The 12,815-nt window shown below is 51.7% G+C and overlaps 1 protein-coding gene across 3 annotated transcripts in view; it reads left to right on the plus strand.

Annotated features, from left to right (window-relative positions):
* Positions 1-1,106: 1,106 nt before the first annotated feature.
* TPST1 (tyrosylprotein sulfotransferase 1) overlaps positions 1,107-12,815 on the plus strand; it is a 307,002-nt gene continuing 295,293 nt past the window's right edge. The window contains exon 1 of one of the 3 annotated variants that reach the window (XM_086954624.1): positions 1,107-1,782. The gene's annotated coding sequence lies outside the window, so the exon portion shown is untranslated. The remainder of the gene's footprint in view (positions 1,783-12,815) is intronic. The other 2 variants (XM_086954623.1, XM_086954625.1) reach the window with 2 other exon arrangements.

Raw genomic sequence — 12,815 nt, forward strand, 5'->3', positions numbered from 1 at the left:
TCCTCAAGACTTGGCTCTTCGAGCAGTAGCAGCACCCTCCGCATCCCCCCTTTACCCTCAGCGCATTGGGACCCTCACGAGCAAGTAGCGCGCTTTACAAGTACTCTGATTGATTGATTGATTGCTTGGAAGTTTCAAACGATGCTTCCATGACAGCGACCTTCAAACGAGCATCGCCTTCTGTGCAAGAATCACATTTTGTGTCTCGATGCATAACATGACCCTCACTTTCCGCTTCAAGTGTCCCAATTTTTCAGTCTCGGGCCGGTGGATCCCTCCCTCATTCTCAGTCTCTGGAAGCTGCTAGTAACCCTCACTCTCAGAGCCAGGCCGCCTCAAACGTCCCTCAGATTCGATTCCTGGGTGTTTTGAGTGACCCTCAACCGTGAGGGGATGCTGCAAGGGACCCTCACTCTCAGAGCCAGGCCGCCTCAAACGTCCCTCAGATTCGATCCCCGGCTGCTTTGAGTGACCCTCAACCGTGAGAGGATGCTGCAAGGGACCCTCCTCTTCGATGGGTGGGCAGACAGGCAAGCAGAGGTGGGGAGGCCGGTCTGAGTCCACGTGAGAAGAGCAAAAGGAGGAAAGGAAGAGAAGTATGGAGACAGAAACAAGCAAAATAGGAGCGAGTGAAGACGAAGAACATGGAACTGTAGAAAGAGGACAAAATGGATGGTGGTGAGAAGGGAGGAGAGAAAAGATGAAAACAGAAAGGGATAGAGAAGTGGCAAGGTAGTTTGGGGAGATGAGGGGTAGATGTTAGAGAGGCGCTGGGGGGGGGTGTGCTGGGGTACAGGGGAAGATCAGGGGAGTCAGGAATGGGAGAGAATGGAGAGTTAGATAAGGAGGAATCCGGGGCGTAGCTGTGCAGCAGGGGCAGTGGCACCAGGGCCCAGAGCGCCACACTAAACCCTGATTATTGCTGTATTTGAACGTTCAAGCAGCAGGGGTCGGGTGTTGTCCTTCCTTGCCCAGGGCCCGTGACACACTGGCCGCGCTACTGGAAGGGATGGAGCCGTCGAGGAAGGTAGGAGAGAGCGGCGTCGCGGGGAAAAGGGGAGAGGAGAGGTTGTGGGAGGAGATGTGGGTAAAAAGGAGGGATGTGTGGATGGAAGGAGGGGGGCGCCGAGAGGAGGAGGGAGGGAGAGATCGATGGCTAAACGTGTTGGAAAAGACAGCAGGACGGTGCTGGGGAGGTGCTGTGAGGGCAGACGGCGTGGCTGTGGAGAGTGCCCGGGATCCGCACGGTAGCCCCCGCCGGGGGATGTGGTAGCCACCGGGGCAGCACGCAGAGCCGCTGCCGCGATCAGCGCCCCCGGCCAGGCCCGGCCTCCTCCGTCCTCCCCCGGAGCCGGGCCGGCCCCCTCCTGTCATCCTCTGCCCGCCAAGCAGGAGCTCCACACAGCGAGCGGGGGCAGCCACTGGGCCGGGCTGAGTGAGAGCGAGAGACGGTAGGCTCCGGAGACCAGGGCCGGGGAGAGCGCGTCGGGCCCGGAGGGGGATCACTAACCGGGTGAGACCACTGACCGGGGCTGGAGACCACTGACCGGAGGGAGATCACTGACCGGAGGGAGATCACTGACCGGGGCTGAAGAGGAGCTATCCGCGGGAGTGAGAGGATCTGAGACCGGGGCACGGGCGAGCACGGCCCGCAGGAGGCGTGCACAGAGCGGGGACGCAGCAGCTGAGCCCCGGGGACCTCCGGCCTGAGCCCAGCGGTCCGCCCATGGAGGACACCTTACCAGCCCCCGCATCCGGCCCCCGCAACACTGCGCGGTGCAGGTAAGGTGCACACCGGCGGAAACAGAGCACAGGGAAAGCACAGCGTGCACGACACACACAGAGGAGCGGACATGTGAGCCAGGACCGTGCACTGTGCACCGATCACAGCCAGAGAGCACAGAGAGAGAAGGAATCCAGCACAGCACATACATGTACACCGGGCACTGTGCACCGATCACAGCCAGAGAGCACGGAGAGAGACGGAATCCAGCACAGCACATGCATGTACACCGGGCACTGTGCACCGATCACAGCCAGAGAGCACGGAGAGAGACGGAATCCAGCACAGCACATACATGTACACCGGGCACTGTGCACAGATCACGGCCAGAGAGCGACTCAGAGAAGGGAACCAGCACAACACATGTACACAGGGCACTGTGCACCGATCACAGCCAGAGAGCACACGCAGAGAAGGAAACCAGCACATACATGTACACAGGACACTGTGCACAGATCACAGCCAGCGAGCACATAGAGAGAAGGAATCCAGCACAGCACATACATGTACACTTGGCACTGTGCACAGATCACAGCCACAGAGCACACACAGAGAAGGGAACCAGCACATACATGTACACAGGGCACTGTGCACCGATTCAGAGAAAGGAACCAGCACATACATGTAAATTGGGCACTGTGCACAGATTTAGAGAAGGGTACCAACACATACATGTACACAGGGCACTGTGCACATATCACAGCCAGAGAGCACACTCGGAGAAGGAAAGCAGCACATACATGTACACAGGGCACTGTGCACAGATTCAGAGAAGGGGACCAGCACATACATGTACACAGGGCACTGTGCCCTCAGAGAAGGGAACCAACACATACATGTACACTGGGCACTGTCCATAGATCACAGCCGGAGAGCACACTCGGAGAAGGGAACCAGCACATACATGTACACAGGGCACTGTGCACAGATCACAGCCAGAGAGCTCACACAGAGAAGGGAACCAGCACATACATGTACACAGGGCACTGTGCATATATCACAGCCAGAGAGCACACTCAGAGAAGGGAACCATCACACAAATGTATACGGGGCACTGTGCCCTCAGAGAAGGGAACCAGCACATACATGTACATTGGGCACTGTCCATAGATCACAGCCGGAGAGCACACTCGGAGAAGGGAACCAGCACATACATGTACACAGGGCACTGTGTACAGATTCAGAGAAGAGAACTAGCACATACATGTACATAGGGCACTGTGCACAGATCACACACAGAGAAGGGAACCAGCACATGTATATAGGGCACTGTGCACAGATCACAGCCAGAGAGCACACGCAGAGAAGGGATCCAGCACATACATGTACACAAGGCACTGTGCACAGATTCAGAGAAGGGGACCAGCACATACATGTACACTGGGCACTGTGCAAATATCACAGCCAGAGAGCACACTCGGAGAAGGGAACCAGCACATACATGTGCACAGGGCACTGTGCACACATCAGAGCCAGTGAGCACACGCAGAGGGAACACAAAGAATGCACTGCATGCACAGACTTCCCACCAAGAGAGCACACACAGCAGGACCCAGGACATGTATTTAGTGAGAACACTTCGACAGAGAGAACAGCCCGAAACCATGAACGGAGGAAGGGAAGCGATACACTCACTGTGCACAGATCACAGACAGAGAGCACACAGAGGAGGGAACCGTCACATGTACACCGAGAGAGCACTGAGCGGAGATCACAGGAAGAGAGCACACAGAGGTGGAGACCTGCACATGTACATGGAGAGAGAGCACTGAGCGCAGTAAGAGAGCACACAGAGGTGGAGACCTGCACATGCACACCGAGAGAGCACAGAGCGGAGATCATAGTAAGAGAGCACACAGAGGTGGAGGCCTGCACATGTACACCGAGAGAGCACTGAGCGCAGTAAGAGAGCACACAGCGGAGGGCACATACATTCGGAAAGAAAGCACTGTGCACAGATCACAGCCACCCCTGCTTTAAATGGGCCGGCCCTCACGGGGCTAAGTACGGGCACTTCTCAGTTTCCTCCCTTTCAGTACCTGCACTTTTTCTCGCAAAAGAAGAGCACAGTACCCATAAAGTTGTAATAGGGCAGTGGTCGAAGTGGGGGGCGGGGATGGTGTTGGAGTGGCAGGGCCTGCTTATACTTTTTATAATTTAAGGAAAACAGTTCCCCTACTTTCTGTGAAAAGATAATTGTCCTGGAATGCTACTTCGGGGAGTTGAGATGCTTCAGCTGCAGTGTAAGGCTGGGAGTCTTCTGTGCTGTGAAACCGAAGGCTGGCAGACAGCTAAACAATGAGTAGTTCCAGTCCAATACTACTCAGCGTGTTTTTAATCTTGACACCTTGACTGCAGTTAGAACATTTCCTGAGTCTGGGTAGTTAATCTTACTCATCACGATTATTTCAGCACTGCACCCTGTGTTTATGATTAATATTATTATTTTCATTTTCACTTTTTTGATAAGTATCATGACTTTGATTTCCGACACTCTATGGTCGGTTGAGTTTGAGAGAGAACATCACTTCCCACATGATGATATTCCACCACGAGGGTGGTCTGATGGGACGTGTTCTAGCCAGTGTTCTAGTTCTTGTCATATAATAACATCTTTCCACATACACACCTAACTGTTTCATGATCTCCGTCATGGCCACACACCACCTTTAGACCTGTTCTGTTTTCTTTTTGTGATAGACAGCTAAACAAGCCTGCTTGTCAGGGTGCCTGCTCACCTGAAACAAGTCTACAAATGCACAATGGGTCAATCTGCAAATGTAACAAGCATTTGCAATGCAATAGGTCTCGCATATGCGAGAGTTTGATCTATTGGCATTGTAAATGACAATGTCATTTATTTATCTGCTTTGATAATTAACAGATACATACAATGCATTGCCATTTGCAATGCCAATAGCTCAAACTCTTGTAAATGCAAGACCTATTTCATTTAAAAGAACCGACCGCCATTGTCCCCGGCTGCTTGGAAAGTGAAAGTGCCTCATGCACGCTGAATGCTTGCATGTCATGTCTGCAGTAGGAGAAGCTCGATAAAGAAAATAGTGCTTACAGACTAAATAAGACATACTGTGTAACCACAGAAGTAAAAGGGCCAGTCCTCATGGGCGGTCATAAATGAAAACCAGGCAATACTAAGGAGGGACTAACAAGCCTATTAATGAATCAGAAGCCAGCATTTACAAAGGACAAATACATAAGCTAATGAAAAATATGGACGGAGAGTGGGTGGAGCTTCAAGTCCATACTCTAATACAGCATGTCTCGAAGAGCAGCGAATGTGCTGCCCATGCTCGACCTAAAAAGGGAGCTCCAATGCCGGCATTAGCTGTATTACTGGAATCACTTTACACTACCTGATGACACAGATGTATTGTGTTGGAGTGGTGTTGGAAAGGAGTTACCAGCTGAGCTGTGAGGTGTGCGCTTTTTAAAGGCCAGTGACACAGGATGGACTGGGGCTGCTGGGGCCTGCTTAGGAGATTCTAGGCTATGCATCACACTAACAGGACTGAGCCCTACCAAACCCTATGCTGTTGAACATACTGTATGTGTGTATGTATGATGTGGGGTGCTGAATTCTATGTGCATGTGTGAGTTCTTCGGCCTGTGCGTGTGAGTGCCAGTGAGACAGAAAGTATGTGCTCCTTGTTTTGTGTCTTGTCTCCACCCCTGATAAAAAGATGACAAAGACCCAAAGATTCAGTCCTGCCTCTAATAAGAGAAGCACCACATTCCAACAGGGGTTCTGCTGGTAGCCTGTGTCCCTCGTCTGCAGGATCTTGCTATTGATGGCCACTGTCCCCAGGACCAATGTGAGAAGACCAGGGAAGTAGCTGCAGAGAGCCAATGGGTTCAGAAAGGATTGGGAGGAGAGGCAGGGGGTCTGTGCATCCTATCCTCGTCGCCACTGTCCCCAGGACCAATGTTAGAAGACCAGGGAGGTAGCTGCAGAGAGCCAATGGGTTCAGAAAGGATTGGGAGGAGAGGCAGGGGGTCTGTGCATCCTATCCCCGTCGCCACTGTCCGCAGGACCAATGTGAGAAGACCAGGGAGGGAGCTGCAGAGAGCCAAGGGGTTCAGGAGGGATTGGGAGGACAAGCAGGAGGTCTTTACATCATATCCTCGTCGCCACTGTCCCCAGGACCAATGTGAGAGGACCAGGGAGGTAGCTGCAGAGAGCCAAGGGGTTCAGGAGGGATTGGGAGGACAAGCAGGAGGTCTTTACATCATATCCTCGTCGCCACTGTCCCCAGGACCAATGTGAGAGGACCAGGGAGGTAGCTGCAGAGAGCCAAGGGGTTCAGGAGGGATTGGGAGGACAAGCAGGAGGTCTTTACATCATATCCTCGTCGCCACTGTCCCCAGGACCAATGTGAGAAGACCAGGGAGGTAGCTGCAGAGAGCCAAGGGGTTCAGGAGGGATTGGGAGGACAAGCAGGAGGTCTTTACATCATATCCTCGTCGCCACTGTCCCCAGGACCAATGTGAGAAGACCAGGGAGGTAGCTGTAGAGAGCCAATGGGTTCAGAAAGGATTGGGAGGAGAGGCAGGGGGTCTGTACATCCTATCCTCGTCGCCACTGTACCCAGGACCAATGTGAGAAGACCAGGGAGGTAGCTGTAGAGAGCCAATGGGTTCAGAAAGGATTGGGAGGAGAGGCAGGGGGTCTGTACATCCTATCCTCGTCTCCACTGTCCCCAGGACTAATGTGAAGAGACAAAGGAGGTAGTTGCAGAGAGCCAATGGGTTTAGAAAGGATTGGAAGGAGAGGCAGGAGGTCTGTACATCCTATCCTCGTCGCCACTGTCCCCAGGACCAATGTGAGAAGACCATACATACCAATTCAGAATAACGCCACAGACAGTGACGTGACGATAAGTCCTACCCTTTGTTTTGTTTAACTTTTTAAAATTAGATGTAGGGGTTTCCATGTATCAGTGTGTAAAAGCGCTAAGAAATGCCGAAATGGGACACTATTTTAATTTTAAACAGAGGTGTCGAACTTGTTATAGCCTCTTTTAATTGCGTTTACAAAACAGACAAAATGTGCTTGGTACATTGTTTTATCAATAAAAGTTTGTGTTAAGGCATGTTTGTTTTATGCTGGTGCTCTGTGCCAAATTTAAGGCACTAAAGCGCTTCACATTTGCAGTTCGTTAGGTGATGGAAGGTTTAATAGTGTGAAGTTCTCTGTACTTCTCAGATTAGGACCTTTTTGACAAAGAGAGGGCTGCCAGTGGGAAGGAGGGTTTTGCAAACGCCCCAAGGCCAAGTGACACCCACGGTGTTTGCAAAGGCAGGACGCTACAGTGCTGCGGTATAGGTGACACCTCTGAGCCCCTCTGACCTCCGGCAAGGGGAACGGAGTCCCCTCTCTAAAAAGAGCACCGGGACGCTGTACACCACATCCATCTTCAACTTGTGCCTTTGCTCTCGTGTAGGTGTCACAGCTCAACTCATAAATGTGCACACAGCTAGCATGGGTTCATGGCTCACCTGTGATCATAATGCACATATGTGTTTGTCTTGCTTATTCCCCACACAGGCCTCTCTGTGCGCGTCTCCCTTGCTCCCCGCTGAGGTGTGCTCCCTGATCACTTATATGTTTGTCTCGCTTGCTTCTCACACGTGTGTGAATATAGAGCAACCCTGAATGTGTGCCTCACCTGCTGCGTGCACAAGAGTGCTCCCAGAGCACGTCTGTGTCTCACCTGTTGCGTGCACAAATGTGCTCCAGACCACCTATGTGTCTCACCTGTTGTGTGCACAAGTGTGATCCCAGACCACCTCTGCGTCTCAGCTGTTGTGTACACAAGAGTGCTCCCAGAGCACCTCTGTGTCTCATCTGCTGCGTGCACAAGAGTGCTCCCAGACCTCCTCTGCTTCTCACCTGTTGTGTACACAAGAGTGCTCCCAGAGCACCTCTGTGTCTCATCTACTGCGTGCACAAGAGTGCTCCCAGACCTCCTCTGCTTCTCACCTGTTGTGTACACAAGAGTGCTCCCAGAGCACCTCTGTGTCTCATCTGCTGCGTGCACAAGAGTGCTCCCAGACCTCCTCTGCTTCTCACCTGTTGTGTACACAAGAGTGCTCCCAGAGCACCTCTGTGTCTCACCTGTAGCGTGCACAATTGTGATCCCAGACCACCTCTGCTTCTCACCTGTTGTGTACACAAGAGTGCTCCCAGAGCACCTCTGTGTCTCACCTGCTGCGTGCACAAGAGTGTTCCCAGACCATCTCTGCGTCTCACCTGTTGTGTGCACAAGTGTGCTTCAAGAGCACCGCTGCTTCTCACCTGCTGCGTGCACAAGTGTGCTCCCAGACCTCCTCTGCTTCTCACCTGCTGCGTGCACAAGTGTGCCCCAGACCACCTCAGCTTCTCACCTGCTGCGTGCACAAGAGTGCTCCCAGAGCACCTCTGTGTCTTGCCTGTTGCATGCCCAGGCCACTGTTGCGTTTCACCTGTTGCGTGCAGAAGTGTGCTCCCAGACCACTTTTGCGCTTCACCTGTTGCTTGCAGAAGTGTGCTCCCAGACCACTGTTGCGCTTCACCTGTTGCGTGCAGAAGTGTGCTCCCAGACCACTGTTGCGCTTCAACTGTTGCTTGCAGAAATGTGCTTCCAGACCACTGTTGCGCTTCACCTGTTGCGCACAGAAGTGTGCTCCCAGACCACTGTTGCATTTCACCTGTTGCGTGCAGAAGTGTGCTCCCAGACCACTTTTGCGCTTCACCTGTTGCTTGCAGAAGTGTGCTCCCAGACCACTGTTGCGCTTCACCTGTTGCGTGCAGAAGTGTGCTCCCAGACCACTTTTGCGCTTCACCTGTTGCGCACAGAAGTGTGCTCCCAGACCAATGTTGCGCTTCACCTGTTGCTTGCAGAAGTGTGCTCCCAGACCACTGTTGCGCTTCACCTGTTGCTTGCAGAAGTGTGCTCCCAGACCACTGTTGCGCTTCACCTGTTGCATGCAGAAGTGTGCTCCCAGACCACTTTTGCGCTTCACCTGTTGCGCACAGAAATGTGCTCCCAGACCACTGTTGCGCTTCACCTGTTGCTTGCAGAAGTGTGCTCCCAGACCACTGTTGCGCTTCACCTGTTGCATGCAGAAGTGTGCTCCCAGACCACTGTTGCGCTTCACCTGTTGCGCGCAGAAGTGTGCTCCCAGACCACTGTTGCGCTTCACCTGTTGCGTGCAGAAGTGTGCTCCCAGACCACTGTTGCGCTTCACCTGTTGCTTGCAGAAGTGTGCTCCCAGACCACTGTTGCGTGCAGAAGTGTGCTCCCAGACCACTGTTGCGCTTCACCTGTTGCATGCAGAAGTGTGCTCCCAGACCACTGTTGCGCTTCACCTGTTGCTTGCAGAAGTGTGCTCCCAGACCACTGTTGCGCTTCACGTGTTGCTTGCAGAAGTGTGCTCCCAGACCACTGTTGCGCTTCACCTGTTGCATGCAGAAGTGTGCTCCCAGACCACTTTTGCGCTTCACCTGTTGCACACAGAAGTGTGCTCCCAGACCACTGTTGCGCTTCACCTGTTGCTTGCAGAAGTGTGCTCCCAGACCACTGTTGCGCTTCACCTGTTGCTTGCAGAAGTGTGCTCCCAGACCACTGTTGCGCTTCACCTGTTGCACACAGAAGTGTGCTCCCAGACCACTGTTGCGCTTCACCTGTTGCTTGCAGAAGTGTGCTCCCAGACCACTGTTGCGCTTCACCTGTTGCGTGCAGAAGTGTGCTCCCAGACCACTGTTGCGCTTCACCTGTTGCTTGCAGAAGTGTGCTCCCAGACCACTGTTGCGTTCAGAAGTGTGCTCCCAGACCACTGTTGCGCTTCACCTGTTGCATGCAGAAGTGTGCTCCCAGACCACTGTTGGGCTTCACCTGTTGCGCGCAGAAGTGTGCTCCCAGACCACTGTTGCGCTTCACCTGTTGCGTGCAGAAGTGTGCTCCCAGACCACTGTTGCGCTTCACCTGTTGCTTGCAGAAGTGTGCTCCCAGACCACTGTTGCGTGCAGAAGTGTGCTCTCAGACCACTGTTGCGCTTCACCTGTTGCTTGCAGAAGTGTGCTCCCAGACCACTGTTGCGCTTCACCTGTTGCATGCAGAAGTGTGCTCCCAGACCACTGTTGCGCTTCACCTGTTGCGCGCAGAAGTGTGCTCCCAGACCACTGTTGCGCTTCACCTGTTGCGTGCAGAAGTGTGCTCCCAGACCACTGTTGCGCTTCACCTGTTGCTTGCAGAAGTGTGCTCCCAGACCACTGTTGCGTGCAGAAGTGTGCTCTCAGACCACTGTTGCGCTTCACCTGTTGCTTGCAGAAGTGTGCTCCCAGACCACTGTTGCGCTTCACCTGTTGCTTGCAGAAGTGTGCTCCCAGACCACTGTTGCGCTTCACCTGTTGCGTGCAGAAGTGTGCTCCCAGACCACTGTTGCGCTTCACCTGTTGCTTGCAGAAGTGTGCTCCCAGACCACTGTTGCGTTCAGAAGTGTGCTCCCAGACCACTGTTGCGCTTCACCTGTTGCATGCAGAAGTGTGCTCCCAGACCACTGTTGCGCTTCACCTGTTGCGCGCAGAAGTGTGCTCCCAGACCACTGTTGCGCTTCACCTGTTGCGTGCAGAAGTGTGCTCCCAGACCACTGTTGCGCTTCACCTGTTGCTTGCAGAAGTGTGCTCCCAGACCACTGTTGCGTGCAGAAGTGTGCTCTCAGACCACTGTTGCGCTTCACCTGTTGCCTGCAGAAGTGTGCTCCCAGACCACTGTTGCGCTTCACCTGTTGCTTGCAGAAGTGTGCTCCCAGACCACTGTTGCGCTTCACCTGTTGCATGCAGAAGTGTGCTCCCAGACCACTTTTGCGCTTCACCTGTTGCTTGCAGAAGTGTGCTCCCAGACCACTCACTCATCTCACCTGTTGTGTGCACAAGTGGGACCCCAGAGCACCTCTGTGTCTTACCTGTTGCAAACACACCTGTATTCACAGAGCACCTGTGTGGCAACACCAATTGTGTTAGTTTCCCCTCTCCCCTCTTTGTTGCAGGTGATGCTGCTTCTCGTGATGGGGGTGTTGGACTAGAAAACTGCTATTTCCGAATTTACCATGCACTGTATGATTTAAGTTAGTAATTTGCTGCGCCATTTTGTATTCAGCTGCCTTTTTATACCATGATCATAACTAACCTCTGTCTCACTCTGTGTCTGCCTCACTGGAAAGCAGCTGCCAATGTGTCCTCTGTAGGTGTATTTCTTCAAGGCTGAGTTTGCAGTGCTAATCAATAGAATGTTTTATTAGGGCATCCCTTTCTGTAGGTCATAGTGACTACTGCCTTTGACCCACTTCCCTGCCCTCTGTTTTGTTATTTTCATGGATATATTACAATTTCTTATTGTGTGTTGGTTGTACTTACTAGTGCGTTGTAGCCTGTTTTTAGGTTACTATCACATCTCTGTTCTTGCTCTCAGTTAGTTGTTATTTTCATGGCTATGTCTCTATTTCTTGCTGTTTGTCGGTTGCAGGTATCAGTGTCTTGTAAAAGGTTCTCTGGTTGTTAGTTGTTATAATGACAGCCATGTCTTCTGCCCTTGTTCCTGAACGGTTGTTATTTCACTGTGCTGAACCCTGTCTATGATTTATTGTTTTTGTTCTCATCCGACCTGTTCTTGTTCTGTCTGACTATTGCCACATAATATTTCCTGGAACTGCTGTATGTTACAATAGTCCTGTCCTCTGGGCTTGCTTTGCATTGGGTCTCATCTAAGCCCTAAACTCACCCCCGTAATTTGTTTCTATTTCACAACAATCAGAAGGTGTGACGTAGATAACTCATAAATATTTGTTAGCCCTGAGAGAAGGTGCAGAAGTTCAGATAATGTGGTCGTTTCATAAATTAAGGTATTTGTAGGTTGGATGAGGTTATTTCTCTGTTGTTGATGTCTCATTTTCAGGTCTCGCCTAGCGAACGCAGCGCATCAGCTGCTTCGCTTGGTGAGACTCTATTGTTGTGGCTTTGGTGAGCGAACAGAGACAAACCATGTGCGTGCACGGACAGGCGATGTGCGCCTGCATGGCGTCTCCTCTCCCTCACACGCTCCCACCATGCGAGGCAGCCCTTTCAGCACAATGCGTGCCTGCCGGGACAGCAGATGTGCGCGTGCATCCGCTTTGGCCGTGCTTGTTCAAGATTGCCTTTGTAGAATAAGTTGAGGGTAACGTAAAGCCAGGAATATGGTATATGGGCTGCATGTATTTTTAAGAAAACACACTGTTGGCAAAGTGAGAGTGTAGAATGTGACCTGCTTCAGTGTAAGGAATAGTTTTAGGTTAAACTTGAAATCAGAATAAAGCTCATTCAAGGAAAATGGAACGGACAACCGCAGAGAAATCTGATAAGCAGGAATATAGATCTTGTCTCATAAAACATTTACTTATTTGCGTTTCCAAGCTCTGTAAATAGAAGACGTTTCTATTCCTAAATTCAGTGGTGTTCAGTTTACTCAGAAGGATGGAGAACCGAGTCTGTCCTCTTGGGATTCGAATAGTCCTTCAGATCATTGTAGATGTCAGCAGCGCAGGAACCACCTGTTTATATCACATGGAGAGGACATTTGGTATAATGATTCATCGGTCTGCAAAGGGCACTGTTCTCCACTTTTATTGTATTTAAATTGTTGGCCTGGTGAAAAAGAAAGGCTAGTTGGCCCTGCCATCATTTGAGCTTGTAACTTCCAGTTTACCCCCGATGTCAATAACGAGCACTTGACTAATCAAGCCATCAAGACGCCTTGCACTTTTAGTTCTAAAGGAAGATATTTGTTATTGTGTTTACATGTTGACATTACTGGCAGGCAGCTATCACCCCCAACGTCTTCCAACCCACTGGTTCTCCAATCCATGCCTTGATCTCGAACTATCCTGTGAATAATTGCTACTAGTTCTCCTTTCTTATTTTTCTGTTTCTCATTTTCTCTGCCTCTAATTTGCCTCACTTCTCTTTTCTTTCCCTCGTCATATTAATTGCATT

Source organism: Lissotriton vulgaris, chromosome 2_1 (genome assembly GCF_964263255.1).
Source record: "Lissotriton vulgaris chromosome 2_1, aLisVul1.2, whole genome shotgun sequence".
NCBI classification, from domain to species: Eukaryota; Metazoa; Chordata; class Amphibia; order Caudata; family Salamandridae; genus Lissotriton; species Lissotriton vulgaris.